The following is a 21,140-nucleotide window of genomic DNA, read 5'->3' on the forward strand; positions in this document are numbered from 1 at the left end:
AGAGAGCCCGGAAAGGAAAAAAGAGATTGGGCTTTTTGACATGTTTTCAAATGAAAAATTACCAAGAAAGAAGCCACAATAAACCACAGCAGACGTATTAAAATATCAAAGGAGATTTAGAAACACATATGTGGAGGAAAACCATGCTTTGTAATCTGGACATAATCAGAAAGTTGACAGGTTCTCACAGGAGGTGAGAAGGCCTTAGGAGCCTGATGACTACAAGGTAAGGTCTGTCTGAGTTACCCCAAACTGCACGTACTATGTGATGGCTGTTGCTGATGTTTACCTTCTATCTTAATGCATTTCTGTGATAGTGTAAAAAAAAAAAAGGCTGTCAAAAATCAAATTGAACCACAACTTAGCAGCAAACAAATTTTCCACCAAATGCCATGTGCTTTTCACTGTTGCATTTTGTCTTCTCTGCCTCCTTTTTTTAAACATTGGGATGTGAGAAAAACATGTGTGTCCTCCTCCCCTCCCTTCCAAGCTGACTTAGCAATGCCAATGTCAATGACTTCTCCTTGGAATCTGAAGATCACCTAGCTGGGGTCAATTCATGAGAGAGTTACTTCATGCTGACTCTGAGGATGACTGAAGAGAAAAAGGTTGCAAAAGGTTCTTACTATTTTATTCCTTTTACACTCAGTGATCTTGTAAATCTTTATCCTCTCATCTTCTCTACAATGTTAGAGACCTACCCTCACAGGTTCCTGTTGTTCCTCTTTGTATGCTTTGGCTGTCTAGCTCCAAAACTTCAGGAACAGCCACATGCCCGGCAACAAGCTATTGACCCCAAGGGAATTAACTAGGGCTGCCAGGGAGTCAGGATGGCACCTGAGTGTTTGCTGCTGGATTGGATAGGGCACCTGTCTCTCTGCAGAGCACTATGCCAAAGCATTCAGAAGCCAGCCATTATGAGTGTTGTGTTAATTATCAAGGGTTTTGCAGGCCAAAGTTTGGGGAGGTGGAGGACGATTCATTACCAGTTCAGGACTTACTAGGAAATGTTAGAAGCTACCCAATGAGATCTGTGAACCTGAAGTCTATCAAAAACAAAATAAGCAGAGTTCCAAAAAGAGCATCTGCATTGGGTGGTCCCTGCACTAGTGAGTCCAAGAAGCCAGGCTGGGAAGTGCAGGGTATAGGGCTTGGAGATGCAACTGCTTCACCCAGAAGCTGGCTCCAGATGCAACATCCTCCTGATTAAAACCTACAGTGGTCTCAGACACAACCTATCACATTTGCCATACCAATTAAGTTGGCCTCAGAATTTAGAGTATATGATTATAACAGGGGAAAATCATTCCAGAGCTGTATAAATTGTATTTTCCAGAAACTTGGCAAAGTCTCCCCCTGTGCAGTGAGGTTGATCTGAAACTGCATCTTAGTTCTGAAAATGAGAAGGACCATCTACAGTCCAACTGAGCCTCTCCATGGTGTGCCAATCCCACAAGAAATGAGGTTGTACTTGCAGCCTCCATGCTTTTTTCCAACAGGATTTTCAACGTAAAGTCTTTGGAAATTTTTTGTTTGATTTGGTCTAATTTTGTGTGTGATCTAACACTTTTCATGGAAAACTGGATTAAGAGTAATTCAGTTGGTTTATGAAAGCATGGGGTTTGTCAGAGCCTATTAAGTAGGTAAAGTTATTATCTTTAAAATGCAGCTCCTCTTGTTTATCTTGACTTTCCTGGGGCTTCGTAAGGAAGGCTGCCCACAGTTTCATTAACATCAGTGTGTAGGAAGGAACCCCTGGGATTTATAACAACTGTAGAGGTCAGGTTGGAGACTGTCTTTCTGGGACAATCTGGTTTAGGGATGGAAAGCCACCCTAGCACACTGGAGGTCTGAGGTACTTCAGGATACCATACTTGTGGGCTTTCTTCACAACAGGTGCCTTATGAATTCAATTGGTAGATAACTTTGGGATTTGGCTGTATGGTGTAGATGGAAGTTACTTGCACTCTGTCTTTATTAATTGGACAGTTTAGTTCAGATTACACCTAATTGCAAAGTTTTAGTAAAATCCTGCCTGTAATTGTTCTGTATTTAGATTGCCACAAAAAAAAATAACAATGTTACTCTTGAACGCTGGACTGGCATCTATTTTATAATATGTCTGCACCCAATTTCTGCTTTACTTTTGTTTTCCTTCAAGTTACTCACCTGCTTTCTGTAACTAATAAAGTCTAGCTCCATCAGACAAGCTCCCAGGAAGGAGACTAAAACCAAAGTGCCATGTCTCACAATGACCAACAGTCCCAGTTGGCCTGCTAAAAAGGGTTTCTCAGGATGTGGAACTTTCTAGAATCAGTAGAGGTCTGGGAAATGAACCCAAAAGTAAATAATGGGACCAGGCCTAAGGAGCAGCCGATTCCATGAAGTAACAATGGAGCGTGCTGGGAAGAGGTGGTTGTCTGCAGGCAGTAAGATGCATGTCCTTGTACTTCTCCAGTCACCCATGATGACTGAGCCAACTTAACTTCTGTGGGTTTCCCCCTTATTGTGTAATTTAAAGGCTTTCACCGGACTCAGCATCTCCCAAGCTCCATCTAGCCCTCCAGCTGATGTCTGGTTATCATCTGCCATTGAACAAAACCAGGGAAAGCAGAAAAAATCAAAAGAAGCAAGAGGACAATTCTTCAAACAGACCACACCTCATTAGTTGCTGAAGAAGAGAAATTGGTGTTATGAAAAAGATTTATTATTGATTTTACTAATTAGCAAGTTAGGCAACAATACTAACCTTTTATAGCTCACTGGAGCACACACATTTTCACTTCTATTATCACTTCCATTTTACAATAAGCAAAGGGAAGCTCTGATGGGGTAAGTAACATGCAGCAGGTCAGCAGGATTAAAAATCATGAGGATCAGAGGGCGAGGTGGGACCACTTGTCCAGTCCTAACCTCCCTGCCTACAGCTATGTGAGATCCCTGGAGGGTTCTCTCTGTTTCAGTTTTCCAGGTGTGAAGTGGGGCTAGGATGAAAACAATCCCTTCTCATACGGTTGTTTTGAAGACTGAAAAAATTCACCTAACACCTTAGGACAGAGCTTTCTACATCCAAGTTCTTAGCATTTAGCATCTTGTCACTATCTAGTAGGTGGGAGAAGCTAGATTTGAGAACAACACATACTTGCTCAGGGATGACACACAGTCCTGAAGTCTTTGTTTTCAGACCTCATTCCACCACTAACTGACTATAGAATCCTACCTCTTGTTTTGAATTAGCCTCAACGCCCCTTTCAGTTAACACTCCTGCTAAAGCAGAACTTTTTTCACTTGTCAATTTTTTTTATTTCCAGTGTGAAGTCTACTTAAATATCTGCCTTGTTTTATATTCAATTCACAAGTGATTTACTGACACAGAGTGAGTACAGAAATTTTTTTTTTTAAGTAATCTCTGCACCCAACGTGGGGCTTGAACCTATAACCCCAAGATCAAGAGTCGCACGCTCTACTGACTGAGCCAGCCAGGTACCCCTGAGAAGTATTTAATATAACGAAATAACTACTATAAGGTTACCCATAACATTTACTAAGTTTCAGCTAATGTGTTCTCCCTCTGACTACATAGGATACATATTCAGATATTGAAAATCAGAGTAAAATAATTTTGTTCCCTGATGCTAATTATTTGTATATTTTGCTTCAATTTTTAAAAAGTGTTGCTTAAAATGAATAGAAAAAAAAATGCTTTCCTTAGAGATGAATAAAATTAAAATTATTTGTGCACATGATAAACCCAGTTAAGTATTAAATTATAGATTCATATCTTCCTTGAAATACTGGTTTTTGAAACCAAAGATGCCACTTCCAAATTGCCATAAGTAAGTTTGAAATTCTGCAGCTAATGTCCACATCCTTTGACCCAGTAATTCCATTTCTGGAAAATCATTTTAAGAGAATAAGGTGGAAAAACTTAGACACAAAAAGGACATTCTGCCAGTATTTAAAATGGTTTATCTGCATGATAAATGTAGATTAGACAATTAATGCAGTTGGAAAATTAATATTTATCAAGGCTTTTCAAAATTGACTACTTTTTATAATATTCAGCAAAATGGCAGAACACAACTTTTATGTACAGTGTGATTAAACACTAAAATGTTAATAGTGAAAGCCTTTGGGTAGTGAGTGATTTTTGCCTTTTTACGTTTTCTCTAATTTCTATATTTTATACACTGAACATGTGTTCTGTTCAAAATGGGGAGGGAAAGATTAAAATGAATACCTCATTCAAATATTTTCAATGTCTTGGGCTTCTATTATTCTTAAGTCATTTCTACACTCCCTGTGGCTTAGCTTCTACCCTGCCTAGGCAGACAGGCCCTCTGCATGCAGACCAATCCTGCCCAGTGCATGGAGAAGAGGAGATAACTGTCCTTAAATGATTTCTAATGAGTGGTAATTCTAATAAATAATTTTCTATGAGAAAATTTGATCCTTGAAGTCTTCCTGGAGTAGGACTGCCATCACTGTTGATTGATGAAGAAAGTGAGCCTGGGAGTTAGTTGCTGCTCACAGACCAGGCTCCCCACCGGCAAGAACCAGAACTGCAACTCGGTCAACCTCACTTCAGAGCCCTGTGCCTTCCCCTGCTCCATTATAAGGCCAGGCAAGATGCTGTGCATAAGATGCTTGGAGAATTATAAATGCTATCAAAATAAAAGGACAGGAGTGCCCCTGTGCTATTACCAGACCAAAAAAAGAGACACAGCTCTCAAAAACAAGTGTACCAAAATTTAATTAAATCATTTATATGATACTTTTATTCAGAAATTTCAAGATGCATTTTCCAAGTCTCTTTAGAATGTCTACATTAATATTAACAGTACATTACAGTACCTTTCTACATTAACAGTAAGGTCTAAATACAAAAAAATAAAATAGAAAATCTGAAAATTTCTATTTTGTGAGGGCAGTACCTTTTAAATCTTTTGACAATAGCAGTGTCAACTGTACAACGAGCAATACACCACAATTAAGAGTAATGTACCATCTCTAAGAAGTAAAATGTATCTTCACACCTGGATGGGAAGCTTTGGAATAGTCCTTCCACACTTACCACAAAGAAAACCTCTCAATGCGTAAATGAAATGAGGTATGTAAAGAAGGTAAAGTTGTTTTAAACTACCTTAAATGAAGACTAATATTCCATATTCCATATATGATATATTATATATATTATTAATATAGGTATATGCACCATCTTCTTTATCCATTCATCTATTGATAGACCCCTAGGTTATTTTCATATCTTGGCTATTGTAATTAAAGCTGTAAATAAACATAGGGGTTAACATTTGTTTTACAATTAGTGTTTTCATTTTCTTTGGATAAATACCCAACTGGAATTGTTGGATCATATGGTAGTTCCATTTTTAATGTTTTGAGGAACCTCCATATTGCTTTCCATAGTGGCTGCACCAGTTTGATTCCTACCAACAGTGAACAAGTTTCCTTTTTTCCACATCCTCACCAACACTTGTTATTTTCTTTTTGATACTAGCCATTGTAGTGGGTGTGAGGTGAGACCTCACTGTGGTTTTGATTTGCATTTCCCTGCTGATGAGTGATGTTGAGCACATTTTCATGTGTCTGTTAGTCACCTGTATGAGTTCTTTGGGAAAATGTCTCTTCAACATTTGGAGGGATGGGCAAAATAGGTGAAAGAGATTAAGAAATACAAACTTTTAGTTATAAAATTAGTAAGTCATGGAAATGAAAAGTACAGCATAGGGAATATGGCCAATAATATTATAATAATGTATGGTAACAGATGGTGTCTATACTCACCATGGTGAGCACTGAGTAATGTATAGAATCGTCAAATCACTATATTGTACATCTGAAACGAATATAACATTATATGTCAACTATACTTCAATTAAAATTAAATTAAAAACAAAATAAAATGGGGAAAATATTTTTTTAAGTGAAGGCAGATTTTAAAAAATGTTGAAAATAAAGCTGTCTCCCTTTGCTCCTCCCCTGGAATTGTAACATGTAAATTCAGTGGTCTCCAAACTGTTGATCACATGCCTCTATCATTAAGAAATTTGGAACACACATTCTCAAAGTTATGTATTTAAAAATTGTAAATCTACACTACTACCATTAATCAAAATCTCAAGACCTAATACACACTTCAGGTGAGATTCATTGATAATAATATTGGATATAAATACACACATCAAACAGTCTTTCTGGTTATTTAAAATTCCTTTTGATCCAATTCTTGCAGACATTGCTAGATTGTCACCGTTTTTATCCATAATGAGGCTGATGAAGTGTCCTACTAGGGGTTGGGGAGGGGTGGTGCTGCCACTTTCTCTTTGCTTTTGCGGCTTTGCTGGAAGTTCTGGTACTATCCCCAGCCTGCAGCTTTCTTGCAGGAATCTACTGTAAGCCTCATCCATGTTGTGAAGGTTAATTTAGTCAAAAGTAGGCAACATAATGCACAAAAATGCTTTATTAGACACATACATATCACAATGCATACATACTACAGTACATTGAAACATAGTACAGAGGAAGTGTGATATATCACATAACAGGCAACAGCTGGACATATGAACCAAATGAAAATACCAGTGTCAAAATGTATTTTGAATATTTTACATAATTTATTTAAATTACTTTTGTTTTCTAGTTATACATTAAAATATTGCACATTCCTCTAAAACTCCTTACTTTGGAGACCAACCTTTGACCTACATGTCCATGTGATGTCTCTCCTTCCTGCACTGCAAGGTCATGGAGTATACAGCTTATTAATTTTTGCATCCACTGTGCCTCATGCAGGGATGTAGCACATTTTTTTGGATGAATGAATGGGAAGCATTGGCATTTTATTTTATTGAAAATATCTACTTAAAACTACTAATCTTGGCACTGGAGTGGCTCAGTCGGTTGAGCGTCTGCCTTCAGCTGAGGTCATGATCCCAGGGTCCTGGGATCGAGTTCCACATTGGGCTCCCTACTCAGTGGGGAGCCTGCTTCTCCCTCTCCCTCTGCCCCTCCCTCTGCCTGCTTGGCCTCTCTCTTGGTGTCACTCGCTCTCTCAAATAAATAAAATATTTTAAAAAACTATTAATCTTTAATCAAACAAGAGTTTTTTGAAAATAATGTATTTCAGGACTAACTACTGGGGGTATGGTATTGATTTTTGTCAAGTTTTATTTATCATTCCCTCATGGACATCATGTTATAGGGCATGACTAGAGCCCTCATCACCCCCTGCCTATGCCATTTTATGTCAGGTTCCATGAGCATTTCTTTTTTATTTTTTTATTTTATTTTATTATGTTATGTTATGTTAGTCACCATACAGTACATCATTAGTTTTTGATGTAGAGTTCCATGATTCATTGTTTTCATATAATAACCAGTGCTCCAAAATACAGCATCTTTTCTTGATTAAAACTCTTCAGAGTATAGGGATAGAGGGAACATTCCTTAAGTTCATAAAATCCTTCTATGAAAAACCCACAGTGAATATCATCCTCAGTGGGGAAAAAATGAGAGCCTTTCCCTTAAGATCAGGAACACGTCAAGGATGCCCACTCTCACCACTATTGTTCAACATGGTACTAAAAGTCCTAACAACAGCAATCAGACAACAAAAAGAAATAAAATGTATTCAGATTGGCAAAGAAGAAATCAAACTCTCTCTCTTCGTGGATGACATGATACTTCATGTGGAAAATCCAAAAGACTCCACCCTCAAATTACTAGAGCTCATACAGCAATTGAGTAATGTGGCAGGATACAAAATCAACGCACAGAAATCAGTTGCTTTCTTATACACTAACAACGCAACTGTAGAAAGAGAAATTAGAGAAACAATTCCATTAATCATAGCACCAAAAACCATAAGATACCTCGGAATAAACCTAACCAAAGAGGTAAAGGATCTATACTCTAGGAACTACAGAACACTCAATGAAAGAAATTGAAGAAGACACAAAAAGATGGAAAAATATTCCATGCTCATGGATCGGAAGAATAAACATTGTTAAAATGTCTACGCTGCCCGGAGCAATCTATATCTTCAACACCATCCCGATCAAAGTTCCAATGACATTTTTCAAAGTGCTGGAACAAACAATCCTAAAATTTGTATGGAATCAGAAAAGACCCCGAATCACTAAGGAAAAGTTGAAAAAGAAAAACAAAGCTGGGGGCATCACATTGCCCGATTTCAACCTATATTACAAAGCAGTGATCACCAAGACAGCATGGTACTGGCACAAAAACAGACATATAGACCAATGGAACAGAATAGAGAGCCCAGATATGGACCCTCAACTCTATGGTCAAATAATCTTTGACAAAGCAGGAAAAAATATGCAATGGAAAAAAGACAGTCTCTTTAATAAATGGTGCTGGGAAAATTGGACAGCTATATACGGAAGAATGAAACTCGACCATCTCTAACACCATACACAAAGATAAACTCAAAACGGATGAAAGACCTCAATGTGAAACAGGAATCCATCAAAATCCTAGAGGAGTAACATAGTCAGTAACTTCTTCAACATTGGCCATGAGCATTTCTTTAGAGGCTCCCACTCTAGATTATTGTCTGTTTTATTTGTTTTTTTTCTTTTTTCTGTACTCCTCACTGAGCAGAAATATTATAGTTTTCTTTATGTTTATAAAAAGATAAGTACATTCTTTTTTTTATTTATTATGTTATGTTAATCACCATACATTACATCATTAGTTTTTGATGTAGTGTTCCATGATTCATTGTTTGCGTATAACACCCAGTGCTCCATGCAAAATGTGCCCTCTTTAATACCCATCACCAGGCTAACCCATCCTCCCACCCCCCTCCCCTCTAGAACCCTCAGTTTGTTTCTCAGGGTCCATCATCTCTCATGGTTTGTCTCCCCCTCCGATAAGTACATTCTTATCTTAAATAAGACTAAGTATTCTTGGGGCACCTGGGTGGCTCTGTCGGTTAAGCATCTGCCTTAGGCTCAGGTCATGATCCCAGAGTCCTGGGATCAAGTCCCACATTGGGCTCCCTGCCCAGTGGGTAGTCTGCTTCTCCCTCTGCCCCTCTTCCTGCTTGTACTCTCTCTCTCTCTCGCAAAAATAATAAATAAAATCTTTAAAAAAAAGACTAAGTGTTCAAAGTACTTTCTAGAAATATTTCAGTGTATGTAAAATGAAAAATTTAACAGCACCATGTGATTTTTCCATGTGATTTGTCAGTTTACCAGACACCTGTTTAGACATAGACCAATCTTTAGTGTCCCACAGCCTCAGAAAGTACTGGTAACAATAGTAACAGCTCATATTCGGTGACTATTTTGTGAGGTCATATTCAATTCAACAAGCTCTACTATAGGTCCTATTCTTATTTACACTTTTCATGCACAGAAATTGAATCCCAGAAAAGTTAAGTCACTTGCCAAAGGCCACACAATTACCATGTGGTAGAAGCAACTTTCATACTCAGGATATCTGTTTCTAGAATCTGTGCTCTTGGATGTTGTGTTCTCCTGTCTCCTTTCAAAGACCCTTGTAGACTGGTACCCTCAATAAACACCAATGAATACCTGATGTACTCACCAAAATCTGTTTGCAGTTCTACTGAGGACAAGCTTCTGTTAGGCCAGATAGAGTCTTCTGACAGTCTGAAGATGACCAAGATATAAAAATATTGAGTAAAACTAGCCCTCTGCCCAAGGTGCTTACTAGCAAGGCCAGGAATTCAAGCAATTGTCTCTATTGACAGTGGAAAGGTAACAAAATCTTAAATAACAAATTCACTCAAAAGTGTTTTATATGTTTACTGGAATAAAGCCAAAATTTTGATTAGTGTCATTTTATTGATTCTACCCCTTCATTCTCCCATGGGATGCCACATCCCTCCAGATGGAGATACAGTTCTTAATTCTTTTTGTCACTCATTTCCCAATACAGCACAAAGCACAGTATTTGGCACATTCTTAAATGTTTAGAGGTGGATTATCCATTTTTACTTTGTCTTCTTTAATTTCCTTTGCCGTCATATTAAGAAGAGCTAGTATGTTCACAGAAAGTTCCTGACAATAAATGAATGAATGAATGAATGAATGAATGAATGAATGATAACCAAATGAATAATTTTTCCAAAATCATCTTTAAAACTGTTATCATAAGTTTGGTGAACCAAGTTAAAATTTTATTATTCATATATGAGTGGACATAAGAAAATCAACTACTTCTTCAGCCATGTAAAATAAAAATAGCCAGAGGCAGTCTCTTCAGCTCTCGGCTAACAACGACTGTGGGAAAAACTGGCTTCACTGGAAGATGTGAGAAAATTACAAGCCAGGGTCGGAAGGGCAGCTGCCTGCACAATTTTATATTTCTCCAGACAGTGGGTATTAGATATATTTATGGTCTTTCAGAGCAGAGTAGTCTGTAATACAATTTTAGCTCATCTAATTGAGAAAGAAAAATGGGAAATGTTTTCCAGACATGTCTGCTTAAGCCTTCCCTGGATCCATGGCATTTGTATCAATACAGGAAGTCATGGGGATAAATTGAATTTATAGACTTGTGAAGAATAAATCAATTTCCCATGGAAAAACCCTAGTACCAGGGCTTATACGTAAGCTTCCTCCTTGGCTATTTTTATTTGTACTTGCTTAGAGCATGGTACCAAAACAAAGAACTGTGACAAGTCTAAATGAGTCATTTTGGGCAATGGAACCACTTGAGAGATTTCGCTCTAATAACGGAACTTTCCTATTTCTACATTTGCCTTGATTACACAGCAAGCTATGGAATTCCAATAACACTTATTTTTTTTAATCATTCTTAAGATGGTGAAATAGGACAAAGGAGAGCATTTTTAGTCATTTGTCTTTGTAATATAAGTTCAAATTCCTTCTTACATTTTTCTCTTTAGAGTAAAAGATGCATTTTAAAATATTGAGAAATTGTGATGGTTTAGAGACCCATATGGATCCAAGTGACTAAAATGAGCAATGTTCACATCTTAAATAAATTAGACATCTTTCCATGTTGTACCAGGAAAGGTTGTAGCAGGAAACAGAGGGTCACTCACATGAGCAAATACAAGAAGTTCAATGGCAGGACTAGTCCCAACAGTGTGGGAAGCCTAAGAAGAGGGTGGTGAAAGTCACCAGAACTAACATCAGCCCTAGATTCTAAGGGCAAGAGAAAGGGCTGAGATGCCACAGGTTGTCACCGTAGGAGGGCCAGGTAGAAGAAGGAGGTCTGTGGCCAGACTCAAGGTCCCCAAGGCGGTGGGAGGATATGCACCCTCCTCTCTGTCCCCTTTGCAGTCTCTCACTGGTACAAACACAACCAGAAGCTGACAAGTAAGAGGTAAAGTTAATTTGTCCAAGAGTGATCCCTGCAGTCTGACCTCCAAGCAAAATAGCAGGTCTCCTTCTAAGTTCCATGGAAAGCTGCTACAGTTCAGTGCTTAAGGCCACATATCCTAGAAAACATCATGGCTTTGACCCCCAAAGCTGGTGCTCTTCCCACACACTCAAACACTCAGCTGAAAGGAAAACACTAGAGTCCAAGTGTTTGCCACATTGTGCAGCCCCTAATCACAGCAAAGAGATCTGTGCTTCCCTAATCATGCAGCTAAAAATGCCACAACCCAAGGTTGTATAACAACATCCAACCATGTTGGGGATTTCTGTATATTGCTCGAGAATGGATAGGAAATGAAGGATCCACATTGGTCCTCCCATGGTCCTACTGATGTCATCTCCCTGAGTTTTCCCCAATGAGTGTCTTATATGGGTGCTGTCATCAGCTTGTTTGTAGTGAGTAAGGAAGCAGGGTTGATGCAATGCAAAGAAGTCAGCCTCCACAAACACACAAGATGGAAAAGGGTGCAGATTTGAAGGGGTAGGCTCTGCCGGAAGCTATAGTGGATTTTAGGATCTCTTTTCTTTTTCTCTTGTGTGTTCCACTTATAATTGATTTCACCTTTATGCCAGCACTGAGCAGGGCTGAGGGAGAACACTGTTGATGAATTGATTTCTGTCCATCTCTGTTATGAGGGTGCACTTCATACTTTCCATCAGCTTTATGTCCAGGAAGGTTTCAGGGCATTTTAGGTATATGCTCCCTCTTCTGCCAAACACAAGCCAGGAATAGCAATATTAGCAATTGCCTTAATAGCTACCAAGGCTACCACTTATAAATTTTCTGTATGTGCACACTGTTTTTCACATTTCTCATTTAATTCTCTCAACAACCTTCATTTGGCATTTTAAGTATGAAAAAATGGAAGCTTTAGAGAATATCAGTAATTTGCCTCTATTTACACAGCTGGTAAGTGGCAGAGCTTACTTCAAATCTAGGTTCAAACTCAATTACTAAACTATACTCCAGCACACTAATTGTAGGGTTTTGAAATGGCACTGACCTTGAAGCCAAAAGACCTTGTTCTTAGTCCTGGAAACAAGCAAGTGACACCCTGGTGTCTGGGGCCATGTGCAAAGGAAAAAAGGTATTGGAGGTCAGAAGATGTTGAAACTGAAGAAATCTTCAGAGATGTGAAGTCCTATTGTTTGTTTGGAACATCCGTCTTCATTTCCTGTCATCATACCAGGGAACCTAGAACCCTGAACCCCAGGCTCCCAAGCCAAGCTAAGACATGCTTCTAGAATTGCCTGGAGACATGTGGCCCAGCATCACTGGTAAGACTACAGTCTGCAGAGACTATGTCTTTGCATACTCTAAGTATGAAGCAGTATAGACTCTTTTTTCTCAGTTTCTGACAGTAAGCAAGCCATTTTACCTGCTAATCATCCACCTAATTAATACAAAGTAAGACCCTACCACTTCCCTTTTTGACTGGTGGTTGATGATAATACAGAGAGATCAGGACCCCTGCATGCATGCAGTCCTGAACCCCAGCATAGATGCCCAATCTCTCTGCATCCACATCTTCATTTATAACATGGTGATGACAACACCTTTTCTGTTTCACCTCAGGACTATTATGTAGATGGAACAAGAGAAGGTATGTAAAGTCTAAAGCATGCTTACTCGTAGGTCTCTGATCAAATAGTTCATATGTATTATGGCCTTGCTCTGTGCCCAGCAGAGTGTCGAGAGAGACAATAGCAAGGATTGGAGCTGTTAAAAATCCTTGAAGTCTTTTAGGAAAGAGAATGTGTTGTTTCATACTTAATAGAAACCATCTTCCTGTGTTAAATGAATTTGATCTGTTGCTCAGCCCCCAGCAGGCTCCTGTATGGCTGCCCCCATGTGGAACAGTTTCAGCAGAGCAGCTGTGTAAAAGATCAGAGCTCTGTGATGTCACATCTCCTGAGGTCAATATGCTCCCTTACACTTTTAAAATCACTTTAAAATTAAAAAAAAAATATGTCAACATATTTCAAATTTCACTTTAGTAGTTTGACTTGTGATCAAACATATGGCTATGCACAATTACTTAGAGAAATATCTAGGAATACAAGGGCCACTGAAACAGTCTGTGTTTGGAAACTATGAAACCCAATGAGCTTCAATACTGTGCTAGTTCTCAAGAGAGAAATTGCCCATCCAACTCCACTGATTAAATCCTGCTGTTTATTTAAAGATGGACATAAAAACCTTTGGGAAAGAAATAAATGATTAAAAATCACTTCAAGTTTCCAAGCCATTAATGGCAGAGTGATGACTACAACTGTTTCTGCAAAGCCTATTTTTAATCAACTCTTCTCTTAAAATTCATTTAGCTCTGATTTTCATTTTTAAAAAATGGACACCATTGATTATGTTGCTTTTCTAGACTACAAATCCATATATGTTAGGGGAAATTCCTTATTGAGTAGTGTTGAAGATTGGATCTCAATTAGCTAGCAACCAAAAGGATTGCTGTTTTCATTATCTGCAAGTAACCGGAGTGACTTTCCTTTCATCAAGTCGCATAAACACCTCTAAGCTTGGGTTTCATTATTTAACAAGTGAAGGAGAGGAGCCAGATGATTTGTCAGTTCCCTTCCAGCCCTGACATTGTTGGGCACTAGGATTCTTCCAAGACTGGTTATTTTTAGTCAACAGAGAAAGCAGCAAAGATAACCAGACTGGGATCTGTGCGTTGTGATGTCAGTCAACCCATGACAGTGAGTTTCCCTGTGCACAGGGCTTTCCTGAAAGGTGTTGTAACTGGCTTGTGCTCTGTTCATATTTTTGCAGTTCTTGCATGTTCGATGGCTCCTCTGCCTCTCTTTGCCCTATTAGCTCAGTTGGGCCTGAGAACCTGCAGCCTCTTCTCTCCAACCGAGGACTCTGAGGCACAACTGATGACGAAAAGTCTGGATTCATCCACAGAACCACCTCTCTGACTGCCCCATTGCACAAGAGTACACCTGGGTTCAGTCGAGCAGCATGTGGTAAATCACCCTGTGCTCATGAGGGAAGTGCCTCCTTGGCAGAGAAATTGCTACTAGTATCTTATTGACCAAAACTCTAGCACAATTTCCCTTGGATTTTTTTTTCAATTCTGATGAAAATAATAAACCAAGCTCTCCACCTGTCTTTCCTTGATAGATACTTCTTGTCTTTTCTAATTATATAATTACTGCCTTAAGACTTCTTGTGGCTTATGTATATGGATGGAAAAGTATAGTTTCCCAAAAATGAGGGATGTGAGAAGGAAATGAAATGAGAACTCCCAAGGCTGTGCTTAAGGCACAGGAGACTGACTTACAGGCTGAGGTTGGGGTTTTGCATTTTTTTCTTTATTTCTTATTATGTTATGTTAATCACCCTACATTACATCATTAGTTTTTGATGTAGTGTTCCATGATTCATTGTTTCTGTATAACACCCAGTGCTCCATTCAATATGTGCCCTCTTTAATACCCATCACCAGGCTAACACATCACCCCACCGCCCTTGCCCTCTAGAACCCTGAGTTTGTTTCTCAGAGTCCTTAGTCTCTCATGGATCATCTCCCCCTCAGAATTCCACGCCCCTTCATTTTTCCCTTCCTACTATCTTCTTTTTTTTTAATATATAGTGTATTATTTCTTTCAGAGGTACAGGTCTATGATTCAATATTCCTACACAATTCACAGCACTCACCATAGCACATACTCTCCCCTGTGTCTATCACCCAGCCACCCCATCCCTCCCACCCCCCACCACTCCAGAAACCCTCAGTTTGTTTCCTGAGATTAAGAATTCCTCATATCAGTGAGCTCATATGATACATGTCTTTCTCTGTTTGACTTATTTCGCTCAGCATAATAACCTCCAGTTCCATCCACATCACTGAAAATGGCAAGATTTCATTACTTTTGATAGCTGCATAATATTCCATTGCATATATATACCAAATCTTCTTTATCCATTCATCTGTCTATGGACATCTTGACTCTTTCCATAGTTTGGCTATTATGGGCATTGCTGCTATAAACATCGGGGTGCACATATCCCTTCAGTTCACTACATTCGTATATTTGGGGTATATACCCAGTAATGCAATTGCTGGATAGTAGGGTAGCTCTATTTTCAACTTTTTGAGGAACCTCCATACTGTTTTCCAGAGTGGCTGCACCGCGTGCATTCCCAACAACAATGTAGAAGGGTCCCACTTTCTCAGCATCCCCGCCAACATCTGTCATTTCCTGACTTGTTAATTTTAGCCATTCTGACTGGTGTGAGGTGGTATCTCATTGAGGTTTTGATTTGGATTTCCCTGATGCCGAGCAATGTTGAGCACTTTTTCATGTGTCTGTTGGCCATTTGGATGTCTTCTTTGCAGAAAAGTCTCTTCATGTCTTCTGCCCATTTCTTGATTGGATTATATGTTCTTTAGGTGTTCAGTTTGATAAGTGCTTTATAGATTTTGGATACTAGCCCTTTATCTGATATGCCATTTGCAAATATCTTCTCCCATTCTGTCGGTTGTCTTTTGGTTTTGTTGACTGTTTCTTTTGCTGTGCAAAAGCTTTTTATCCTGATGAAATCCCAATAGTTCATTTTTGCCCTTGCTTCCCTTGCCTTTGGCGATGTTTCTAGGAAGAAGTTGCTGCGGCTGAGGTTGAAGAGGTTGCTGCCTGTGTTCTTCTCTAGGATTTGATGGACTCCTGTCTCACATTGAGGTCTTTCAACCCTTTTGAGTCTATTTTTGTGTGTGGTGTAAGGAAGTGGTCCAGTTTCATTCTTCTGCATGTGGCTATCCAATTTTCCCAACACCATTTGTTGAAGAGACTGTCTTTGTTCCATTGGACATTCTTTCCTGCTTTGTCAAAGATGAGTTGACCATTGAGTTGAGGGTCCATTTCTGGCTGTCTATTCTGTTCCATTGACCTATGTGTCTGTTTTTGTGCCACTACCATGCTGTCTTGATGATGACAGCTTCGTAATAGAGCTGGAAGTCCGGAATTGTGATGCCGCCGGCTTTGCTTTTCTTTTTCAACATTCCTCTGGCTATTCGGGGTTTTTTCTGGTTCCATACAAATTTTAGGATTATTTGTTCCATTTCTTTGAAAAAAGTGGATGGTATTTTGATAGGGATTGCATTAAATGTGTAGATTGCTCTAGGTAGCACTGACATCTTAACAATATTTGTTCCTCCAATCCATGAGCATGGAACATTTTCCATTTCTTTGTGTCTTCCTCAATTTGTTTCATTAGTATTTTATAGTTTTCTGAGTACAGATTCTTTGCCTCTTTGGTTAGGTTTATTCCTAGGTCTCTTATTATTTTGGGTGCAATTGTAAATGGGATCGACTCCTTAATTTCTCTTTCTTCTGTCTTGCTGTTGGTGTATAGGAATGCCACTGATTTCTGTGCATTGATTTTATATCCTGCCACTTTACTGAATTCCTGTATGAGTTCTAGCAGTGTCAGGGTGGAGTCTTGGGGTTTTCCACATAAAGTATCATATCATCTGCAAACAGTGAGAGTTTGACTTCATCTTTGCTGATTTGGATGCCTTTTATTTCCTTTTGTTGTCTGATTGCTGTGGCTAGGACTTCTAATACTATGTTGAATAGCAGTGGTGATAGTGGACATCCCTGCCATTTCCTGACCTAAGGGGGAAAGCTCTCAGTTTTTCCCGGTTGAGAATGATATTTGCTGTGGGTTTTTCATAGATGGCTTTTATAATATTGAGGTATCATAAAATAGGGATAGGGATTGAGGTATCCCTATACCTCAATTGATCTATGTGCTTTGCTTTTCTTTTTCAACATTCCTCTGGCTATTCGGGGTTTTTTCTGGTTCCATACAAATTTTAGGATTATTTGTTCCATTGAGGTATCCCTATACCTCAATCCCTATACTCTGAAAAGTTTTAATCAAGAAAAGATTATGTGTTTTGTCAAATGCTTTTTCTGCATCTATTGAGAGGATCATATGGTTCTTGTTCTTTCTTTTATTAATGTATTGTATCACAATGATTGATTTGCAGATGTTGACCCACCCTTGCAGCCCAGGGATAAATCCCACTTGGTTGTGGTGAATAATCCTTTTAATGTACTGTTGAATCCTATTGGCTAGTATTTTGGTGAGAATTTTTGCATCCATGTTCATCAGGGATATTGGTCTGTAATTCTCCTTTTTGATGGGGTCCTTATCTGCTTTTGGGATCAAGGTAATGCTGGCCTCATAAAATGAGTTTTCCTTCCATTTCTCTGTTTTGGAACAGTTTCAGAAGAATAGGTATTAATTCTTCTTGAAATGTTTGGTAGAATTCCCCTGGGAAGCTGTCTGACCCTGGGGTCTTGTTTGTTGGGAGATTTTTGATGACTGCTTCAATTTCCTTAGTGGTTATAGGTCTGTTCAGGTTTTCTATTTCTTCCTGGTTCAGTTTTGGTAGTTGATACAACTCTAGGAATGCATCCATTTCTTCCAGGTTATCTAATTTGCTGGCATAGAGTTGCTCATAATATGTTCTTATAATTGTTTGTGTTTCTTTGGTGTTGGTTGTGATCTCTCCTCTTTCATTGAAGATTTTGTTGATTTGGGTCCTTTCTCTTTTCTTTTTGATAAGTCTGGCCAGGGGTTTATCAATCTTATTAATTCTTTCAAAGAACCAGCTCCTAGTTTCGTTGATCTGTTCTACTGTTCTTTTGGTTTCTATTTCATTGATTTCTGCTCTGATCTTTATTATTTCTCTTCTCCTGCTGGGTTTAGGCTTTATTTGCTGTTCTTTCTCCAGCTCCTTTAGGTGTAGGGTTAGGTTGTGTATTTGAGACCTTTCTTGTTTCTTGAGAAAGCCTTGTATTGCTATATACTTTCCTCTTAGGACTGCCTTTGCTGCATCCCAAAGATTTGGAACAGTTGTGTTTTCATTTTCATTGGTTTCCATGAATTTTTTAAATTCTTCTTTAATTTCCTGGTTAACCCATTCATTGTTTAGTAGGATGCTCTTTAGCCTCCATGTATTTGAATTCTTTCTGACTTTCCTCTTGTGACTGAATTCTAGTTTCAAAGCATTGTAGTCCGAAAATATGCAGGGAATGATCCCACTCTTTTGGTACCGATTGAGACCTGATTTGTGACCTAGGATGTAATCTATTCTGGAGAATGTACCATGGGCACTAGAGAAGAATGTGTATTCTGTTGCTTTGGGATGGAATGTTCTGAATATGTCTGTGAAGTCCATTTGGTCCAGTGTGTCATTTAAAGTCTTTATTTCCTTGTTGATCTTTTGCTTAGATGATCTGTCCATTTCAGTGAGGGGGGTGTTAAAGTCCCCTACTATTATTGTATTGTTGTCGATGTTTTTTTTTTTACTTTTGTTATTAAATGGCTTATATAATTGGCTGCTCCCATGTTAGGGGCATGGATATTTACAGTTGTTAGATCTTCTTGTTGGATAGACCCTTTAAGTAGGATATAGTGTCCTTCCTCATCTCTTATTATAGTCTTTGGTTTAAAATCTAATTTGTCTGATAGAAGGATTGCCACCCCAGCTTTCTTTTGGTGTCCATTAGCATGGTAAATATTTTTCCACCCCATCACTTTCAATCTGGAGGTGTCTTTTGGTCTAAAATGAGTCTCTTGCAGACAGCATATCGATGGGCCTTGTTTTTTAATCCAGTCTGATAGCCTGTGTCTTTTGATTGGGGCATTTAGCCCATTTACATTCAGGGTAACTACTGAAAGATAGGAATTTAATGCCATTGTATTGCCTGTAAAGTGACTGTTACTGTATATTGTCTGTGTTCCTTTCCGGTTTATGTTGCTTTTAGGCTCTCTCTTTGCTTAGAGGACCCCTTTCAAGATTTCTTGTAGGGCTGGTTTCATGTTTGCAAATTCCCTTAGTTTTTGTTTATCCTGGAAGCTTTTTATCTCTCCTTCTATTTTCAATGACAGCCTATCTGGATATAATATTCTTGGCTGCATATTTTTCTCATTTAGTGCTCTGAATAAATATCATGCCAGTCCTTTCTGGACTGCCAGGTCTCTGTGGATAAGTCTGTTGCCAATATAATGTTTCTACCTTTGTAGGTTACAGATCTTTTGTCCCGAGCTGCTTTCAGGATTTTCTCTTTGTCTCTGAGACTCGTAAGTTTTACTATTAGATGTCGGGGTGTTGACATATTTTTATTGATTTTGAGAGGGGTTCTCTGTGCCTCCTGGATTTTGATGCCTGTTTCCTTCCCCAATTAGGGAAGTTCTCTTCTATAATTTGCTCCAATATACCTTCTGCCCCCTCTCTCTTTCTTCTTCTTCTGGGATCCCAATTATTCTAATATTGTTTCATCTTATGGTATCAATTATCTCTCAAATTCCACCCTCATGATCCAGTATTTGTTTATCTCTTTTTTTCTCAGCTTCTTTATTTTCCATCATTTGGTCTTCTATATCACTAATTCTTTCTTCTGCCTCATTTATCCTAGCAGTTAGAGCCTCCATTTTGGATTGCACCTCATTAATAGCCTTTTTTATTTTGACTTGGTTAGATTTTAGTTCTTTTACTTCTCCAGAAAGGGTTTCTCTAATAACTTCCATGCTTTTTTCAAGCCCAGCTAGTATCTTAATAATTGTCATTCTGAACTCTAGGTCCAACATCATATTAATGTCCCTATTGAGTAGGTCCCTGGCAGTCAGTACTGCCTGTTGTTCTTTTTTTTTTTTTAAGATTTTATTTATTTATTTGAGAGAGAGTGAGAGAGAGAAAGAGCAGAAGAAGGGGGAGCGAGAGAGGGAGAAGCAGACTCCCTGCTGAGCAGGTAGCCCGATGCAGGACTCGATCCCGGGACTCCAGGATCATGACCTGAGCCAAAGGCAGTCACTTAACCAACTGAGCCACCCAGGCGCCCGCCTCTTGTTCTTTTTTTGAGATGATTTTTTCTGTCTTGTCATTTTGTCCAGAGGAGAATAGATGAATGAGAGAACAAAATGCTAACAGGGTAACAATGACCCCAGAAAAATATACACTAAACAAATCAGAAGAGACCTTCCAGAAAGTGGTTGCTTTTCTGTTCAAAAAGTTGCTGCTATTCTTTTCTTTGATCCACTGTTGAGTTCGTAGGTATTCAGAATGGTTTGATCCCTATGTAGCTGAATACCTGGGACCAGATGAAATTTAGGTCACCTACTCCTCCGCCATCTTGCTCCTCCCACCTGGCAAGATAACGCTCTCCATCACACAACTCTGCTCCACCCTCCCCTTGTGTTTACGCATGCACACAAGGGCAGAACATTGATGTCCAGGGTTTTGCTTTATTGTGGGAGGTGTGCAGAGTATGGGAAGGGCCTGAATTATCCTGGAGCAATACTTTAGTGGCCACAGTGAGGGATGAAAGGGGTGGGGAAAATGACATCAAGAGAGGGACACCTAGAGGAGAAGAATAGAGCCATCTCTTGTAATGGTTGCTTGAGTTCCCGCTATAAGGCTTGCAGTGTGAGTCCTCTTCTTCATGAATCCATGGTATCTTCAGTAAAATACTCATTTAGTGATAGGGGATGGAGTGGATCTATTTTTCAGATTTCTTGAAATGCACAGTCTTGCTTCAAACTGCACACAGGATAAAAAAGAAGCTACCTAATGGATAACAGCTCATATGGTTACAGACATTTCTGTGACCATAGTTTTCCCTAGAGCGTAACCCTTAGGAGGGAGGACTGTGTCATTCAGTCGGTTTGATTTGCTGAAAGAACTGTAATGC

Source organism: Neomonachus schauinslandi, chromosome 10 (assembly GCF_002201575.2).
Source record: "Neomonachus schauinslandi chromosome 10, ASM220157v2, whole genome shotgun sequence".
NCBI lineage: Eukaryota > Metazoa > Chordata > Mammalia > Carnivora > Phocidae > Neomonachus > Neomonachus schauinslandi.